The 22,039-nt window shown below is 37.4% G+C and overlaps 1 protein-coding gene across 3 annotated transcripts in view; it reads left to right on the top strand.

Moving 5' to 3' along the window:
- Positions 1 to 676: 676 nt before the first annotated feature.
- Positions 677 to 22,039, top strand: part of raraa (retinoic acid receptor, alpha a) — a 203,804-nt gene continuing 182,441 nt past the window's right edge. For 2 of the 3 annotated variants that reach the window (XM_055175224.2, XM_055175223.2), the window contains exon 1: positions 678 to 888. The gene's annotated coding sequence lies outside the window, so the exon portion shown is untranslated. Of the gene's footprint in view, positions 889 to 22,039 lie in introns of all 3 variants that reach the window. The other variant, XM_055175226.2, reaches the window with a different exon arrangement.

Here is a 22,039-nt window from a genome sequence, read left to right as displayed (position 1 = left end):
ACTAAAAAAATACAGCTACATAGCACAATAAAAACATAATAACATACTAATAAACATGTTTTGACAAAATTTTTATAACGGAGTTATCTCGTTTTGGAACCAAACTCTTTATATTCACTAAATAGGTTAAACCCTATTTTAACTTTTCTCAAAATGTGTTTTGAACAAAGCTTAACCTCAAAACTCACAATCAAGCACCCATAAACAAACGCAGATAAAAAAGTTTTGATAAATTAGACTAAATTTAGGTAAATTGTGACACTATCCAAACAGTCCCAATGTGAATTAATTATACAAAACCACTTTAAAAAATTCCCTGTCACACTTACATTTTTAAGTGTAATCAACTTGAATTTACAATTAGGCTAATTGAAACATTCTTGACCAGTAAGGAGTTGAAAATTTTAAAAATAACGTTGAATTAGCGTAAGTTATTTTAACTTTAATTTTTTCATTTATTAAAATTCCTCACTAGTCAAGAAAGTTGAAATTAATTTTAAATTCATTATTTGTAAAAATGAATTGCGATTTCAAATTGATTAAACTTGCCCAACAACTTGGAATTTTTACAGTGTAGGAAATGAAACAGCGATGGAGAGAGAGTCGAGGATGGAGATGAGAGAGTTAACGGGACTTTGAGGAAACGGGGCGGGGTTATTCACTCGTGTTGGGTTTCACAGACACACAGTACACATGACACTCCAATGGCCGCTGCTTTATACGGGGCTCTGTCTCAACAATCACCAAAACACATCCAAGGGCTCTTAATCACACCATTATTCGCTTTTTCTGGATCGGACGGGGAACTTTATTCTCACATCGTCCTGAGCACACAGCATCTGTTGGAGTTGTCAGTGAGGCGGCGGTGGGCGGAGTCAACAGGTTCAGGTATTTACTGTACAATCTTTATTTACGTTCACTTTCACTAACAGAGCTAACAAATTGTTGAGCTGATTTATTTACGAACTAAGCAGATAGCATGACAGTGAAGGGTACAGACTGTTGCAGTCTTGATAGATAGTTGGAAACTATATGAGTAACGCAACACCTAAGTGAGCTGCTTACAGTAGACAGGATTCTTGGATTCATTTCGCCTAAATATGCTGTCTTGATAGGGAACTGCGTGGGTTTTGAACACAACCATAAGTTTATGATTGTTTTAGAATTGTATACTGTTGGTTATATTTTTAGTTAAGTAAGTAAGTGCAAATTACACCGTTTGTTTTTGCGTTTAAATTTGCGAACAGTAACAGCGTCCCGTTTTCATTACTGGCATATCTTCTTTCTCCTCATTTTAATATTTACAACTGCTGCAATTATTAAGATATCGAAAATGAACAACCATGGTCATTTTATAGTAAATAACCATAGTTTTTCTGTGTATTGTTTACCATTGGCAAAAGCATGGTTTTACTACAGTAACCATGGTTTAACTGTGGTTGTTATAGGAACCTTTTCATAAAGGTTAACAACAGAGTACATATCAGATGTTAATACCTTACATGCATGGTTATGTAATGATATTTTATACCATCACAGAACTTAAAAGTGAAAGATAGTACCAATAAGTCGAATTACCTGCATTACCATGGTACTTAATAGTGTGATTAATGTTCAACATATTTGTAATTTATTTATGCTCTTTCTATTAATAATAATTTTACTTTTGGTGGTAGGGGTCCCACATAAATCTTATGGATTGTGATTGAGGATCCCACATTTTACTGTAGAAACAGTAGTGTGTCACTGCCATCAAAAATAAATACTTTTATTTAAGAGTAATAGCTGTTGTAATTATGGCACTGTATGTTGGTGATGACTCTGGTTTCCATGGAAACATAGTAAGGTTCATTAATCACATCAGAGTAATTGTACTGTAACAGCAGTGAAATCTTGCGCTACACACAGATGCAGTGTGCACAAAGGGTTAAGGACTGCCCATATATGGCAAGATGCAGAATAAATAAATAAAGTAAATAATGTCATCTCATTTGAGAAACTGATTTTTAACAATATAACCTTTCAAGAAAAAAAAGCTTAATTCCTGCTCGGAAATAGCATGAAATAATGAAATAATGGATAATCAAATATTTATAAATCTCGCCTGACCTCTGTGTTTCAGAGCAGGTGCATAACATGCAGAGGTGCATTACATCTGTCTCTTGGTGCATAACATGCGTGACGGTGAGGCTAGCTGTAGTTTGATTAACATGTAAAGCTTTATTCATATTATCAACTACACTTATGCAATAATTGGTATGATTTCAGTTGTAGGAAAGCATTTTAAAGAAATGAAAGCTGAATATTTTTAAATAAGTGCATGTAAACTTACTGACTGTTATAATAAAGGTGGGAATTGTGCCAAAGGGGCTACTCCACGCTCCCCTAAAGTATTATTAAACTGTGAAATAAATATGTATACTTTGAATGCGGCGCAAGTCACTTTGGATAGTAGTGTCTGCTAAATGCATAAATGTAAAGTAAATGAACACTCTCAGACTGTCTTTTGCAATAAGCTGCAATGAAATATATATATTATAGCTGAGAAGTGCAGCTGCAAAATCATGTGCATCTCCTATGTTTGGTTTAGATATTTCACTTTAATGCCAAATGATTAAAATGCCTTATTTTGTTACTTTTATTGTACTTTTGTTTGTTGTATTTTAATTTAACAAATTTGACTGCTTTAGCTGCAAGACCCTCTAAGTGCATGCAAGCTTTTGTTGCAAAAATCCACTTGTTTGGACAAGACATAGTAAACAATTGCAAACTCACTAAAGATGAACCATTAAAAATGATGAAAGTCAAAATGTAAAAATGAAATTAGGTGGCGCTGTGCTCCATGTGACTGCCACAAACTGGTTGTATTAAGTACTCACAGCGGACACAAGTTTGAATGTGTGGTTTACGTCGTTATTAATCTCATTTATCTTTCGTGCACAAGTGGACAAATTTGACATGCCGTTTAGAGGATTCTGATAACAAAGCATAACAAAGCATTATTATGTGCGGGATTAAGCACATTTAAAGCAAAGGTATTTGATCAACATATAATACGTGCCGAGAGCATTCGCTTACTATCATTATCTTATTCCTGACAGCGTTATACAGCCTCACAAAAAATGAAGAGGCCATTTCAATGGTCCCTTTCAGTTTTAAACAGGTAAAACATGGTCAAAATACCAAAAAACTATACAGTGTTTTCCGATCTTCAATACTGCAGAGAAAACCATTTTAAATGAATTTCTCAGCAACAAAATATTTGTACATGTATTTTAGGAAAAATTTAAAAACCTTGATTTTTCGTCAGATCTTTCGTTGGGTCTTGTTCAGTAACTTTTGCTGTTGAGTAACTTAATGTCACTCCCGAGGTTTGCTTTTGTTAAAATTCAACAGACACTGGATTGAAATGATCACAATACATCTAGTAATGATGATTGAAGTAAAAACTGGAGTGGTCTCTTGATTTTTTCAGTGTGTATATATTTTATACTGTATATGTGGCATCAGTTATGATAGTGTTATGTCATATGCAATCGTTTATGGGGTGCATAGTTAATGTCCTCATAAGTGCACAATAATATTTTTCAATGAAATTAAAGCTTGTAATGCTTTGATTCATCTGGCAGCTGGTTGTTGTGGTTTCAGTCTTTCTTTAGGAATATGTTTTGTATCACTGTGAAGAAAATGAACAGAAAAATAACTTCTATAAGCAGGAGCGTTGAAAAAATGTTACACTTTATTAATAATTTAAAGCATGACATGAAACCATCAAACAGGAATGAAAATAGTTTCTTGTCTCTTTGTAGACCAATACATTTGTGTACTGTCAGTGATTTATGTGATATATTTGAAGAGTTTGGTTCCAAAACGCAATAAATCCATTTTGACAAATTTTGGTAAAAACGTGTTTTCTATACCAAGAAAGTGACAAGATGAAAACAACTATTTTCTGTTACAAACTTTCACATAGCATCTTTAGGTTATAAAAACATAAAAAATTCAAATCCATAAGTTGATTTTCAAAGATTTATTATAAAAACGGATAATTTTTTCCACAAAATGCAATAAATCCATGACAAGTTTTTATTCAAAATGCTATATATCTATTGAATCAATAGCCTATATAAATGTGCATTCATCTTTGCCATGTTATATTCATTTAGTTGACTAGTTGTACACACTAATTAAAAATATAAACATTAATGTCATTAATCAAAACACTTACTTTGTCATATTAAGATCACTGTCATTGCGGTTACTTGACGTCCTCGCTTAACGTCTTTCACAGAGATCAGCTGTAAAATGTTTTTGGTCCTGCTCGATTTTCGTTGACTTTGAGTAAAATTATGGAAAGTTTTTCATAAGATCCTCTGGGGTCAATGTGTTAGCATGAGAAGTTTGCTGTCGGGAGAACAAGCACCCGTCTCCCGAGTGCCTTTCAGGGAAATTATTAGATGTTGATGGCTTACGTTTCTTTCCCATCACAGAAAACCATCACAGGTTTAGCGATTTTGTTTTGTTTGTTGATCACGAAGTACAAAGTAGATGAGGAAAACTAGGACTCCGTGGACTCAGCGCGTCCGCCATTGTTTGTTTACATTGCGTGACTGGTGGGCTGTAATATCAGAAATGGATTTATTGCGTTCTGCACTGTAAAAAGTAATACCTAGATCTAACTTATAAAAAGTGAGGCAAGTGACTGCATGGGAAGTTTTAGGTTGAGTCAACTTTCAACCTTTTTTAAGTATATTGAACACACTAACATTACTTAAAATAAATGCAATAAAATTGAGTTGAGTTAACTAATTGTGCTAGTATTACTCAGTTAGATAAACCTTCTTTTCTTGGTACAGGTAGCGTATTTATGGTTAGTTGTTGTTTTTTATGCCGTCAGATGAGGGCTAGAAACGTTTATTCAAACAACACACCCACTCAGTTTTGTTTTGGGCAGCTGTAAAGCGCGACATACTTCAGTATGCAGTCTATGCACAAGCACCAGTCTTCTGAACAATGGTAACTACAAAACTCAAAGAAGAAACAGAAACTCTTCCAAATATCGAAGATAAATGAACATTAAACACTAACAAGTCTTTCTTTTTAGTTAAAAACAAAACAAAAAAAGTTTCAATTCAAATTTCACTCTCCAAATGCAGTCCCATGCAAAGCATGCTGGGAACTGCAAGTCCACTGCCTAGTTAGTTGTGTTTACTCAAATAATTCATGTAGTTTTAACATAAAATTAATAATTTAATTTCTTTCTTACAAATTTAAATCGATTATAGATAATAAAATTAAGTTGAATTTACTCAATAATGTGCTCATTTAGAATTAATAAATTTATTCCAATTTTTATTTTATTTTAACTCATATTTTGATTAAAAAAACAAGAATTAATTTTTTTTAATACAGTTTACTCAATTTTTTAAAAATCTACTAAGGCACAGAAACACTTTTTACAGTGAAGGAGCAGTGGCGTTTATCGCATTTTGGGAAAAAAGGGAGAAAAGATGACAGAATAACACGGCGGATATTGGATTTTGCGTAAAATTAAGAATTTACTTTTAACTACTGACCTGATATAATACTGATTTTGGCAGTAACTCATTTTTTTCAAAAATGGCGTTTATCGCGTTTTGGAACCAAACTCTTCATTTATTCTATTCAGTATAAATGTGTTGAAATCAAATGAAATTAGACAATGAAATTAGGCAGTTGTGACATTCATGGAATCTACCTGATGCAGGTAATTTAGGTAAACTCAAAGTACAACAACTTTTCTAACAGGCAGTACTGCTGTCAACTGTGTATGTGTTAGAGAGAGACTTTTGTATATTTACTTGTGAAACATTCCCTCGTTTCAAATACTGTAACTTGTGTGCATGATTTTTTGGCTGCCATTTCAATGTAAAACAGCTGTAATGTATTGCGTTCTGTGTTGCGTTTTAACACACAACATCAGCAGCCACAATGTTCAGTACAACAAACATGTAATGGGAAACATGTATTGTATTGAACATGTGATGTTCCAAAATAAAGCACAATCAGCTCATTTTTGGCTTCTTGAGGAGGGGAACCTCTTGCTCTATATCCATTTCCCCAGCTGATGAGTAAGGCCAATGTCAGCACAGCATTGATAAAGCGTCCTGCCATTAAGATCTTGACAGTGACTCAACATCTCCTGGCAAACAATTTTTCATTATTTTCAACTGCTCTATTTTGGATACTTCATTTCACTTGTTTTTGCAAATCATATGGACCATATGTGGACTGTTTTGGAAATAGGAGAAGTATCAGACAATACTGTATGGGGAAATGTAATATGTGTGTGATGTGATCCCTGTCTCCCCAGGTTTTAGTGTGCTTTATTCACTGATTAAAACCAGCTAGTTAGTTACCATCATGATTCATTAGTTTCTGCCACTCTCCTTGTGTATAAATAGCCCTTGTTTTTTTAAACCACATCCACACGAAGCCAGAGCTCTTAATATCCAATCTTATTTTTCCTTGTTGTAAAAACAAATATCTGCGTACACACAAACCACTGAAACGGACTCAAATCGATGTACGGTAGTATACATGCCAGACCAGTATGTGGTGCTGCAATTGTGCCACAGAGATACACTTAAAATTTAGAGACGACGACTTGAAGCTTTCGCTTAAACCTTGTTGTTCATAATCATTTGTTGCTCACAGCAGTAGCAAAGAAGCAGAAGATTTTGCTTTAGTAAATCTAATAGACCCCTTCAAGGTTTGTAAACATTGAATGACTATCAAGTGCGCGCGCAGCATGGGGTCAAACTGTTTATACAATCAAGGCTTTATAATTTAATCTAACAGGGCTAAAAAATGATGACTTACCTCAAATGAAGTGAGCACTACAAACACAAGCTTCTTTGATATTTGCATTGTTCCAGTCTGCACGTTAATTCCTTGCAGCCGCAGATGTTGTATTTTTTTGTTTTTAAGATTCTGCATGAATCGCGAAAACTTAACGGAAGACCTGGTGCGATTTTCACACCCCGCAACGTAAGTAGGCATTTTTTACGATACCGAATAATACGCAACTCAATCTGCTGTAATGACTTTTCTGACCCCGACATCCGCAGTGGGAACAGCCTGTGACGTGAACCGTGAAGGGGTCTAAAGACTCACTACTTTAGGCAGCACAAACACTAGCATGTAGTTTGCAGTTGTTCTTGTTGTTGCTGTTATGTGACATAGCGGTGTTTGACTGGGGTGAAGATGTGGGTTGACATCATCGTATCACAAAATATATGGATTACACACAAAACCGCATGGGTGCCGTGTTTAGTCTGGGACCTGGGGCCTTATTTATAAAGCGTGCGTATGCACAAAACGAGGCTGGAAACATGCGTACACCAGTTCCCACTCAAAGGTTGTGATTTATAAAAAAAAAAAAAACTTGATGGAGAATGGGCGTGAAGAGTGGGATATTAGGGTGATTCATGTACGCACACTTGCAGGTGATCTTTGATTTATAAAGGGGACAGTGCTTTGTTTTATAAGTCTTCATATTTTTTGATGTATGCCATTTTGGGCTTTTGTGCGTACGTAGACTTTTAGTAAGTGTCCTACGCACAGTTTTATAAATGAGGCCCCTGGTCTCAAAAATAGCAGTTTCAGGCTCCCAAAACATCAGAACCGTCGCCAATACGATACAAAATTTTTATCAGGGGTGTTGCTAGACACACAGCTGTACTGGGGCACATGCCCTCAATTACTTTTCCAACACTTTTTCTTAAAAGCCTGATGTGTGCAGAAGTGTGCAGCACAATGCTTGCTTAACCCACTATCCCCACACTGCAACAAATATTAGGAAAGGTACGAATGTATGTACGGTATTTAAAATACTGTGGTTCTCAGCCATTTAGATACTGCCAATTGTTCACGTAGTGACCTAAAATAGTTAAGCTGAAATTTTCATTATCTAAAAGATTGATTTATCGTGTATAATACAGAATCAAAGACAGTACAAAACACAAATGTGTTGTCTCAGCAACAATGCCTCCCTTAAACTCATCATATCTCCTTTCACCTTCCCTTTCCCTGCCTTGCTCAAATGTTTAACTACAGGAGCCATCATGAACGTGTCAAAATACGTTTATTTATATTAATTAGAAACACATGTTGCATAGCGTACAGTACCTCAATCCACATAACAAAATCCAATGTTTATTAAAAACTATCCCAAAAGCATCCCAATGACCTTTTACAGCCCACATAGCAACAATTAAAGGAATATTCCATTTTCTTAAAAGAAAAATCCAGATAATTTACTCACCACCATGTCATCCAAAATGTTGATGTCTTTCTTTGTTCAGTCCAGAAGAAATTATGTTTTTTGAAGAAAACATTGCAGAATTTTTCTAATTTTAATGGACTTTAATAGAGCCCAACATTTAATACTTAACTCAACACTTAACATTTTGTTTTCAACGGAGTTTCAAAGGACTATAAACAATCCCAAACGAGGCATAAGGGTCTTATCTAGCGAAACGATTGTCATTTTTGACAAGAAAAATAAAAAATATGTACTTTTAAATCACAACTTTTCTTCTAGGTCCGGTCCAGCGCGACCTAACGTAAATGCGTAGTGACGTAGGGAGGTCACGTGTTACTTATATAAAACGCACATTTGCGGACCATTTTAAACAATAAACTGCCACAAAGACATTAATTAGTATCAGTTGACATACAACAACGTAGGAACAGTCCTCTTCTAAGACGCTTGTAAACACTGGGGCGGAGTTTCGCGTTCGTCCTCTGTGACCTCTTAGTGGGGTCAGCTGGCGCATCACGACCGGATCTACACGACGAGAAGTTGTGATTTAAAAGTGTATATTTGTTATTTTTATTGTCAAAAATGACAATCGTTTCGCTAGATAAGACCCTTATGCCTCGTTTGGGATCGTTTATAGTCCTTTGAAACTCCGTTGAAAAAAACTGTTAAGTGTTGAGTTAAGTATTAAATGTTGGGTTCTATTAAAGTCCATTAAAATTAGAAAAATTCTGCAATGTTTTCTTCAAAAAACATAATTTCTTCTCGACTGAACAAAGAAAGACATCAACATTTTGGATGACATGGTGGTGAGTAAATTTAAGAAAATGGACTAATCCTTCAATGAACAAAATTCTTCCATCTTCAACCAACTGAAAAAAATCAACTCATGGAAATCACGGACCACGGACTTGGCAACACATAGTCGTGCCCGGACTTCTGCGTCAGTTTTCTCAGTTAAAGTGTTTTGTAAAGTGATTTGGGTTACTATGTTGCAATGCATACAGATTCAGGGTTTTGAAACCAAAACATTTGTTATTTTCGATGTGGTATTTGTTCAAGAGTTTAAACTGAAACCAGAAGGAAAGGTGCGACCAGATGCGTAATCGCGTCACTTGACGTGCGTCAGATGAAATCATCAATAAGTCGCTTCGGAGTATAAGTCACATCAGTCAAAAATGTGTTTTGAAGAGGAAAAAAACCTGGACTATACGCTGCGTTTATTTTGAAAATTATTTCACAAGTCCAAGCCGAAGAACAGACATTTAATCTGCAAAGGCAAGTTATTCAACTAAACAATAGCACAAAACAGCATGAAGTTACTTCTAAAAAAGGACCATAATATTTGGTACAAAGACCCATCACACTACCCTACTACTAAATGGCCTTAAAGGTGTTGTGCTGTAAAAATGGTGTTGTGCTGTAGTTCTAGCTACCTTTAGAGGCTAACAGTCAAATATTTAATAACCAAATAAGCAGGGATGAATGATGTATTGTTTTTTTATGAAAGAATAGTGTTCCTGCCCTGTAACATATAAGCTGGGTTTTCATTACCATTCAAATTGTGCAAATAGCGAATAGCGAATTGAAAATGCACCCAATAGAAACACTGCAATTTTGCATAAACTTAAACGTTTTTACGCTCTGTTAAGGTGGTTTTTCAGGCGATTCAAAAAAGGAATATATCACAAAACTAAAATGGAAATTTACAGGTCACCTGATGTGCGTAAAAGTCCCATGATCATTCTTTAATTATGCCGCAGTATGTTTGATTGGAGGACAAGACAGAAGAGGTGTGCTTGACTTCATGTGGCGTCACAAGAACCGTCAAGCGGCAATCAAAATACTGTACTGCAAGAGCGGTTCGGGATTCGACTGCTTTGTATGCTTTCGAGTTACTCTTGCGCTATTTTGATGTCATCCGCATGTCGGTCTGCGCGGCTCTGTATGAAGTCGAACACACCCACTGCCATGGTTTTTGGAATGACTTATCGTGGGAGACAACAAAATGACGTTTAAAAGTGGGTTCACACCAGATGCGAGTTTATTGATTTGCGCGAGTAGATTACATACAGAGTCAATGCAAAGATCCTCGCGTGGGACGATACAAATGACGCGATATGGGCGGTAAACTGGTTTACATCAGAATTAGTTAAAGCACTAATACGGTTGTGTAGACGTAGTATATCGTTACGCTAATCCGTAAACGAACACAAATTTCATAAGCAACACAATGTTTCATCAAAGTTTAATATCTGAATCCATCTAAATACAAACATAGCGTACCTAACTTACCAAAATAAACAGTGCAACGACCCTTTCAGACCCTTTGCCTCCTGCAGCTGTTTGCATCTCGTGGTAAAGCAGTAAAGTCACCGATGTTAATTATGGTTTTTGCTATTTGCCGATCCAAGCAGTTTTTGCTGCTGTTGTTATAAAACATGTCTTTCGTTTTGTGGCTCCTGTGCAGGTTGTCAATTCAGCAGAAAAGTTTGCCATTCTCCCTCTGTTTACAGACGGGAGGTGAGGGAACGTGAACGCACCGATGACGTATGGTGTCTGCGTGAAGAAGCTGCACGGTGGCATTCAAATTATGCTTACGGATAAGGGACAAAAAGGCAACGTCTGTTCGGACCGAGATCTATGATTGGTTGAAATTTTTTTGGTCCTACGCCTTTCACAGATGACATAAATTTCTACAAATACATTTAAACAACTTAACATAGTGATGCGATCAGGATGTGAGGAGACTTTTAACCAGCATTACTAAAATGTTTCTGGATCAAATGAGATACCCTGCCTTTCACATGTAATCAATAGGGTAATAAGATAAAGCACGAGTACTCCCACCCTCTTTTAGTAGGATAGATATACCAGCAGAGGGTGGAGCGATGGGGTGGATGAAGGATGCTGCAACAAACTGTCACGGGACAGAGGTAAGGGACGGCCACATATAGAGACCTCTTCACATTGATTGGTGGAATTACATCACCATGCTCCTTCTGAACTTAAATAAACTTTATTAAAAAATAATAGGCAGTGTTAAATGTAAGTTATACAGTGCTGTATGCGTTAAGCAGTACAATTGTATTCTGAGCACAACTAGTTTTTATAGGTGAAGCAATAGTGAGTAATTCTGGTCTGATTTTATTGCCGTAAGCTTTGACACAGCGCACATTGACTCCAGAGAGCATGAGAGTGTGGGAAAAGACAGAAAGATGGAGAAAAAGCAGGAATAGGAGCAGGGATTGGGAAGTTAAACCATCATGATGCCTGGAGCAGATAAAGGCACAGACAGCTCAGTGCAGTGAATACTGAGGATCAGATACACACCCTGAGAAAAACACACCATCGTTTTATCTTTCTTCTCGCTTTGATGACATTAGATAATCTCCACGTGTCAGACAGGAGCAAGCCGTGCGCTCATGAGAGCAAGAAGGAGTTAGTGAACATTAAAAAGTGAAGCTAGCTTGAAACAGCGATAGAAGACAGTAAGGTAGAAAAAATATTTTATTTGTTGCAGTACAAGTTGCATGCATGTGTGTGTACAATAGCTCTGTTATGCAGCCGTCTCATTTGTAAGTGTCTGTTCAGACATACAGTACTGTAAGCACAGCAATAAAAGTTAATGTGAGCGAGAGCGACATTAGCCATGTGACAGCATAGTGTCAACTTTATGCATACGAGCAATGAGTGTGTGTGTGTGTATGTGTGTTAGAGAATTCATCATAAGGGTTTTCTATCATAGTTGTTTCCCACAGATACTTTATTGAACCTACAGGCAGAAAAGTGACTCTGGAAGACAGTCAAAACTTATATAATGGGGTAGAGCAGAAAACACATGGAAATGGGGAGAAGCAAATGAGAACGTAACAGCAGTTTTAGACTACCAGCCAGAGATCTGGACAATGCTTTGGCTGCATATTCATTTAAGTGATGCATAGGTGATGTGACCCTGTCTACACACTTATTAGTGATCTTGTTATTTTTTATTTGTATTCTCAAATAAACTGTAGCTCTAAAAGATGAAATGTATTGACATTTTAAAGGGGACATTTCACAAGACGTTTTTAAGATGTAAAATAAATCTTTGGTGTCCCCAGTGTACATATGTGAAGTTCTAGCTCAAAATAATATATATATATATAGTTTATTATAACATGTTAAAATTGCCACTCTGTAGGTGTGAGCAAAAATGTGCCATTTTTGGGTGTGTCCTTTAAAATGCAAATGAGCTGATCTCTGGACTAAATAGCTGTGCCATGGTTGGATAGTGCAGATTAAGGGGCTGTATTATCCCCTTTTGACATCACAAGGGGAGACAAATTTCAATTTCTATTTTTTCACATGCTTGCAGAGAATGGGTTATCAAAACTAAGTTACTGGGTTGATCTTTTTCACATTTTCTAAGTTGATACAAGCATTGGGAGTGGGGACACAATTATAACACTTTCATGATATACATAAGGATTACTACTTTGTGTTAGAAATTCGGAAAGATACGAGAGTGTGTGCACGTGCAAGAGAGAGTGCAGCTGCCTAAGACGCGCTGAATTTATAACACAAAACCAAATGACAGAAATGGAATGTGGCACACTAATCGAATTTCCTCGATTATCTTGTTTTTGCAATCGAAATGTGCAAAAATTAAAATTGTAAAACGATTAATTGCACAGCCCTAGTCTTCAGTACTTGTGGATAAAGTCATACATGTTATGCAAGCGATGCAGAAATTGTGTACTCCTTTATTTACGAATATTTATAAATGCTAAGGAGACACCCAGTGCTAGGCAACCAACGATGCAGCCGTCCTGTCAGTCAAATATTGAAGCGTGAGTGCCCTTTTGTTGTTAACTCAACTGTCATATTAGCAGAAACTTTGAAAAGAGGGACTTGCTCTGACCTTGTTTGAGGGCGGGAGGTGCACTACAGTCACTACAACGAAAGACCCGCCTCTCTCCTCATTCGATTGGATAATGGAAAGACGTGAATGACGTCGGGCGCTTTTCCGCTCTTTCAAAAACGCCTTAAGCTGCATTCAGACTAGCAGCGACTAGCAGTAGCAGAGCGACGTGATCTCATTGATTTCAATGAAGGCTTGCCAACTCCTGGCGACACGAGCGACAGTCACCGTTGGCGACTGGATGGGGCGTGTCCAGATGCGCGACAGAGTTAAGAAATGTTTAACTTTATGTAAATTATGAGCAACATTCGGAAGCGACAACCAATGATAACGAATCTGTGGAATTCACGTCATTTGACTCTTGTCAGTTACTGTAGTGGACGTTACTCATCTGTTTATGACAACCAGATATAGAAACGCCTCTTTTGAAAGAGATGAGCGACACACAGCGACAAAGTCGCTTATAATGTGAATGTACCATTCTACGGCAGGTGGCAAAAAGCGCAGGGTGTTCAGCAAGCATCAACAGTGCGCATTAAGGCACACTGTCTATAGAAAATCATTCAAGAAGGCGCCTGCAATTGCCATAAATGCGTTTGGTTTGATCGACCAATTAGGATGTTTGTGCCAGAGATGGTGATAATCAGTGTTAATTTAAAATGCATCACCTTTTATATCGTCAGTGATGACTGCATGTACATCTCCATACGGCGACAAAAAAGTTTAAAAAGTTTGTGATGAAAAACCTTAAAATCTCTTTTGAATGCTTGTTGAAGCCACTATGTAGATCCGTAATTGTGAACTATATCGCCATAATACATTAAAATCACTTATATCAGTGCAGAACAATACAGTGGTACTGTACACTGTTAAAGTACGGTAACATCATACACACTGTAATTAGCTAGCAGACCGTAAACTGCAGACAAGCTCTCAGGTTACATTACGATGTAATTACATGTCACACAGCCCTGGGCGTTCTTCTATAAAAAGAAAGCCAAGCCTGTCCTGTCCCTAATTGAACCTGATAACATTTTCGAAGAAAAGAGACCTTATTGTGATCAGCAGAATTCCCCTCTCCCTCCCTGAGTCGCTGGTATCAGTTTCTCCAGCGCTATCTCCAGACCTCAGACCCTCAGCAAGGAAAGCCCAGGCCTTAACCCCATCTGTCCCGCTGGTCTGGTCTAATATTATCCCGACAGCTTGTGACAAATTCTTTCTAACATAATCTCAGCAGGACAGTAAAAACCGCAAGCACCACCAATCAAGTGTGTCAAATAGCTGAAGACGAACAATTATTTTGTCTTTATTATGAAGGTACGGTTCATGTGCAAATTCACTTTGCTTTCTCGCATCTTGGCCAATGTGAAGTGACCTTAGGGATTTTTGTTGAGCAAGCTAATATAAGGTTAATACGCAGTTAGTGCTAAAACCCTAAAGTTCCTCCAAGTATCTCTCAAAGACTTCATGCCAGAAAACCAAAAAAGTCTGGTGAGTTCTCCGAAGCTCTCCTTGTATTAGACCAAAAGTAATTTTTTATTCTGTGTCCCAATGCACTGATAGAAACCCTGTGCATACCGACTGTTGTGTAACGGGATGCGATAAGATTTGTTTGCTACTTAGATAAGGAAAGCACTTTCCAGTTTTGTGTCCAATGTAAGGTCAGACAGATTTATTTTAACAGACACATACTGATAAAAATTCACAGCTTTAATGCACCATAAGTCACTTTAGATTAAATCCAGATCCATAAATGTAAATGACTTTTATCTGTGCATTTTACAGTGTAAAGAGAAAGTTAAAGTCCAAAGTCAGTCACTTTTGAGTTATTAGCCTCTTTCACATAATAATTTCGGTAAATTACTGTGAATTTTGACTTTACCAGTAAATATCAAATGTGCTTTTCACAAACGCAGTGACTGTCAGGAATTGGGGACGAATGAACCCAAACGTAAACGATGTCGGGGAGAACAGAAAAACACTTTATTAGACTGACATAAAACAAAAACCCACGAGAGGGTACACAACATGAAACACAGTATATAAACAGTAAACACTAAACTTTGACAAGATGAATAGGCTAGACCCACATAAACACGGGATGGGTCGGCTGCGCAGTCTGGGAGGCAGCGGGCAGAGTAGCAGCAGATGAGGTGGTTGACTCGGGACCAGGCATCCTGTAAACAGGCTCAAACCTGACGCCGGCCAATCCGAGAAACTGGCCGATCACGGCGGCAACCTCTCTGAAAACCGGATCCGGCTTGATGATGGCTCTCCAGAGCTCATACTTGGCCCCTCAACCAGTCCGGAACTGGGCGTGCTGCAATGGGTAGTAAAACCCAAGCAGGAGGTTTAGCAGCTGAACCCGACACCGTTGCTGAATTTAGTTCTGGCTGGTTCATTCTGTCAGGAACTGTGGACGAATGAAACCCAAACGCAAACGATGTCGGGAAGAACAGAAAAACACTTTATTAGACTGACATAAAACAAAAACCCACGAGGGGGTACACAACATGAAACACGGTATATAAACAGTAAGCACTAAACTTTGACAAGATGACTAGGCTAGACCCACATAAACACGAGAACTACAAAATGAACCTGCACAGGACCATGGACACAAAGGAATTAAATAAGAAAAACTAAACAAGATAACAAGGGAAGAACAGGTGAGGGGAATTAACTAATGATTAAACAATTAACAGGGAGAACAGGGGGGCGGGGTCAGGAGACGAGACACTGAAGGCACATGACCCTATACACAAGGTCATGAGCCTTCACATAGAACATGGGACTGCCAGAACCCTGCCATAATGACAAGACATAAATATTAAACAGGATACTATGGCAGGATCCTGACAGTGACGTTCCGTCTTTTTACCAGTTACCAAGATATCATTCACACATCAGTATTAAAATATGTGTAAACTTGGTAATGAGAAAACGTAAGTTACCTCTAAACTGCCACGCGGCGAGCCCAGTGTTTTACTTGTAAACAATGATGGTAATGACTTCATATCCCCAGTCCGTATTTTGTTGTATTCATTTCAGTGGCACACGCTGACAGTTACGCAGTTGCTCACAGAACTGAACTGCGGAAGAGTCGCAACCTGCATCTTGAACAGCAGTAATGTTTAAACATGGGTTTCACAGAGGATGTTAAAGGACGTGGGCAATTCGGCGAATAGATGGTAAGCTGTTTTAATCAACTTTACTGAAGGGATGTGGACGTTAACTCCAGGTGTGCTCGACTTGAAGAAGCCTGCATGTGGAAACATCTGTAAACAGTGCGGGGGTAAAAGCGTCATCTGTATCAAAACGTTATGATTGGCTGTTGTCGCGGTCTTATGTCGTCTGTTCTAATGCCGGTAATCCTCATTCACTCATAGACACCAAAAAAAGTCTTAAAAAAGTCTTGTGAAATGTCCCCTTTAAATGACTGGATGTGTTATTAGTCAGGAAGCTAGTTATAAACATGTCAATCATTTTGTTATTTTGTATTTTCCACATATCGTACGTTTTTGTAGCTCCCGGTTTCACTTTCTTTCTGAAACGCACTGATTTGAAAAGCACTGTGTCCTCGATTGGCTGTTGTGATTGGTCTGAATACCTCTGACGTCAGCCGTAAATGTGACGCTCCTTACCATGTTTGAAAGATTCACTCACAATGCAATGCTAACAGGAGTTAACTTTCAGGCTGTGAGTCAAAGCGGGAGGAATTATGATAATGTCGGTCTTTACTACATCACCAATCCCAGGAAGTAAACTGTTGCCTACAATTCGTGTGTTTGTTGTAGTCCAAGCAAAGAGATTTATGTTGGAGATGATAACTCGCGTCACCATTTATTTTGAGGTTTGTACCTTTTGCATATCGTTAACATGTACTAATACACACTTACACACCAAAGGAAATTTAAAATCATGAATCGGACAATAGGTGCTCTTTAAGTAACGCCTGAAACACACTGAATGATTTTAACCCCATTGGATTGTCATGGCGTCCATGGGTGTCAAACGATTTTTAACACAGACTGGATGATTTGACCTTGACCGCGAGACTATGCAAGTGATCACTGTAGCAGGCTTGTGCACAATTCAGACTTTCAGAATTGGCCTTCATTCAATTCATGAATTTGAATTGAATTGACTCCGCCCTACAGGAAGTTGAATTGGAATGACAGGAAGTGGAATTAAATTCATGGCAATTCAAAGAAATTCCACAGTCACACAACAGAAAGAATCTCACATTCATTCAGTGTTAGGAAAGTCACTTTGTAAAATTGTTTGGCAACAATTTTAAATACTTGGTTAAAGTAAAGCATTCTGGGAAATTAAGTCATGTCCCATCTTGTTCCACAAAATTACAATTACAAAAAAATCTAACTTTTAACATTAATTGCTGGGGCAAAACATTTCCTGTTAATGTAATCTGTACAATAGTTCAAACTAATGTAATTTATAGATTATGTAATGCAATCATATCTGACATATACTGAAATCGTCATTTTTAACACTCCACTTACTGTTTAATATGTATATGAATTTCTTTGAATTTTTATTGAATTGCAATTCTGCTTCCTTTCATTCAAATATGAATTGTAATTCTAGATCCTGTTTTTGACATCAATTCAAATTCACGAATTTACCATAATTAGGGATGGGACGACAAGAAGGCATTTAAAGGATAATGTATTGTATAACTTATTAGACAGATTTATTTATTTTACCACAGAAATCATTTCAGGGACATGAAATGATAAATTGTGATTTTCAAAAATAAAACTTGTTCAAATGTTTTCAGTCTGTGTATCAGTTCTTTTTGAACATTTCCATCTCATTTTAACAACACCATGATAATATTGAATACCGTGATAACTTTGCTCACTATAATCATGATATGAAATTGTCATACCGTCCCATCCCTAGCATAGTATTTCAGTGTAAAAACCTGATTCTACCAAACTATCAAAAGTTTCATTATTATTCTTTTAAGCTATCAGCCAGCTCATTATAGATGTCTTTATAAAAAATGTCAGTGCTACCACAATGGGTGGTAAATGGAGTTTCATTTAAAACAGATTTTTGTGAGCATTCTTCGATTAATTGTGCCTATAGTAATTTATCCCAAAAATTGTGAAATGATGAAAAAAAGAGAGCATATGATAATATCAGGCTAATGTTTGGCGTTTTTAAAAAGCAGAATCAGATCACAATCCACATATCGATTGTCTGTTTCCATTGCGCAGATCTGCCTTCTTTCTCTGTTTTCTTCTTTCTTTCTTTCTTGCTTCTTTAGCTCTTTTCCTCTCTCGCCCTCATCGCTCGGCCTTGTGGGACACGCTGTTGATATTTGAGTTGGACTAGAGCCGTACAGTACTGTACAGAGCGACTGTAACATTAACTCCTTCATACCCTCTCCAGGCTCAAACAGCCCGGGCGCACTAAACCATCCTCACACATCTTCTGCTCTTTAGGGATTTTCTTTCCTGTCAATTTAGTGCTAATTTGCCACATTCCCTTCAAACAGCCTCTGGGACGGTGAAGGTCTTGGATGTTTTCTTTGCTGTTGCCTGTGCCGCTGAATTCCAGCGCGCCCCACTTGCGCTCCACAAGTTTTGGTCGCGGAGGGAGCGTGGCTGCATTCTTGCGGTCAGTCATGTGGTATTCTCCAATGGGATGGGCAGACGTATGGAGTCACACTCGGTTAAAAACAAATGGCCGCTCACCGCTACTCTCTTAGCTTTACTGTCACTTACTGGCCCACTGCAGAGGTCATGTGGATGTCTTGCTGTGCTAGGGCCTCTGGTTGGGTTTTTGGATATACTATTTTTAAAGGTATTTTCCAGTTATGCGCTTTCATAGTCATTCGGTAACATTTTTATTCAGTGCGACTAACAACACATTTTTATTTACATTCAGCCCAGATACAGAAACACCTGCTATAAACAGCATCTTTGGCACAATGTTGAAACATAATATCCTGAATTATGTCATATTTAATGTAGAAAAAACTTATACTTACAATGTCAGTGTTGTTTTTAGTTGGTAAATAGGCAGATGGCTTAGATGTGTTCACTAATAACTAGTCTGTGAGACTAGTAAATGCAAAATAAAAAATCAGTCCTGAGAGGACCTTTTGTGTTCAACTTAAACCTTAAAAATGTCATCTTTAGTGATTTTTTTGCAATATCAGATATCAGATTCAATTCGATAGTAAGGGCACTGGCAAAGCCATCTGTTTCTGTTCCAGTGCACTGAAATGTTTGTTCCCTAGTATATATTGTAAAAACCAGTGAGCTTTGGCCATTTACTATATAGAAAGTAATTTTTCTTAAGTATGGAAGATGACTTAATTGATGACATGCATTTGGTATGATATAAACAGAGGATATTAAAATAAATAGCATAATCTCTATTAGACACAATTAAGGTGTGTAACTGAAGTAACAGTGGGGAACCTTCAGGGCCTTCTACGCCTTCAGAGAAGGCCTAAAAAATTTATAAAAATATTTTTTATTATAATAATACAAATAAATAATATTCAATAAAAATATGTTTTTACATTTTTTTATTTCTATTTAATTCAATTTAATACAATACATGTAATATATTTTCTCTCATCTATGTTCTAACGTTAAGCTTACTGTCAGGTTCATGTCATGAAAACATCTAATCCAATCAGAATCGTCTGTCTCTATTAAGGCCCGGTTATCTGGCTCATCCATTGGTTAGGACTTCATGAATCCCAGGGAAGGCCAAGCTATGTGTTTTGGTGTGGAGAGTGACGGGCAAATCGACCAATCACGTTTTGATTTCAAGTGGGCGGGCAAAAAACAAAACATTGTAAGCCTTCATGAAGTCCTAATTATGCAACAAACTGGATGCGAGCTGCCATAAGACACGAAAAGACGAAGATCATAGACCGTTAATATTAATACAGTCTAATGGCCCGAATTTCTGCGGTGAGAGTGGTTGAGGTAAATGGCGGAAAACGTGATTGACGTTGTGGCTAGCTTGATAGGGCTGAGGTAAAAACGAAATAACTTAAGCGCGTACTCGTGAAGAGCACAGCTGGGAGAAGCGCGTGCAGAGGAGCCTGCATATGACGCGAACACGAGAAAAATAATGGGTTCAATTATACTTTTACTTCCTGACAGTTTCACTTGTTACGCGAGGATAGTAATGACTGACAGACGACGCCGAATTACATACAATATCATTTCCTAACTAAATCTGAGAGAATGCGAAAACATTCAAATATTTTTACCTCGCTATACCCGACAACAGTTATAAGCCACAAGGAGGTGCACTGAGAACGCAGGGTGCTATATTTCCCCTTATGAAAAAGATTAACAAGGTATCCTACAGCTAAATATATATTTCCAAAAAATAAAAAACAAATTAAAGAACTTAATTTAAGCTTGTTAAATGCAAATTTACAGAGCCCCTGTCATTACAGAGCAGCAGAATCTGTATTTGTGTTTATCAGTTAGATTAAAGTAATTTTAAACTTTAAAACTGCATTTAAAGGCAGACATGCCCATTCTGTAATATAACTTTGCGTGCTCAGATATTTTACACGTTCACTGTATGATTTAACGAAATACGAATAGCCTAGTATTATGGATGGAGAGGCATTTGCACTTCATTGCATATTTTGAAGGCCCAGCTGAAGTACCCACGGTTCGCCACTGTGAAGTAATATTTTAATATTTGCGCGTAATATTACTGGCCGTGTAAATTAGCAACTGATGAAAAGTATAAATATTGTTTAAAAATGTGGTGTATAAATGCGTGATAAGATTGTGTGATAATATTTATGCTTTACCTTTCAGGTAGGGATGTGCACGAAAAGTCGAATATTTGATTTGCAATAAAATAATCATTTGAATAGAAAAAATTGCTATTTGAATGTTTGCTTGATTTTAATGTGCCATTCAAGGGTTAAGGCTACTGCTCATTTAATGCCATTTCACTTCACCTGTACTGTCATTTACAGACTTTAATGTAAAACATACATTAAAATTAATTTGTATGTATTTCTGATTGTTTTGGCAATTCAGATCGCAGACTAATTTAAAGAACACCTATGTTCCGATTCATGATTTAACATATCCTTTGGTGTGTAAGTGTAAGGGCTGGGATAACGATGATGTCGACGCAAAAAATATGTTGACGCAAAATATGCGCCTTGATTCGTCAGAACAAAAATGGCGCGCCGTAGAGTAGTAGCAACCCGAGTGGCTCCAGTCCACGCCGGTTTCACACCGCAAGTGTGAGCGCGTGTTTTTTTAGCGCCCATGTTAACAAGCATGCACACCGCTTGCGGCGCTGTAGCAGCAGTGCTGCGATCGTTTCTGCGTCAGTTATATTTTTTGCTGCGCTGCTCACGCTCAATTAAAGTGACAGTGCTTTTTTTATAGTTTAAATGCTCGTGGATTGACGCGAAAAGTATAATTTTACCATAAAATCATGAATGTGATGCCAAGTGTGTTTTAAACAGTCATGACTTTGAGCATTGAAATATGTAAAAACACTTTCTGTGTCCAGCAGTAAATGAGTTCATCTTTCCTAACAAACTTTAGAGAAAGAGATTTAAATATAGCTGCAAGCAGCAATTGCGGGGTCAAGCACCTTCAGCGCAATGAGCACCCAAAGCACAGCAAAAACCACACGACGCAGCAAATGTGCAAAGCGCAGAAAGCACGCAATACAGAGCCCGAACCCGAAGCAAAGCAAATGCAGAGCAGGATCACTGCAGTGCAGAGCAACAACAGTAAAGATGGCAAAAATATAACACGTGTGGAAAACCAGACAGGTCGAGAAGAACGTGT

Source organism: Misgurnus anguillicaudatus, chromosome 4 (genome assembly GCF_027580225.2).
Source record: "Misgurnus anguillicaudatus chromosome 4, ASM2758022v2, whole genome shotgun sequence".
Lineage (NCBI taxonomy): Eukaryota > Metazoa > Chordata > Actinopteri > Cypriniformes > Cobitidae > Misgurnus > Misgurnus anguillicaudatus.
The sequence above is the reverse complement of the archived record's forward strand: the minus strand, read 5'-3'. Positions and strand labels throughout refer to the sequence as shown.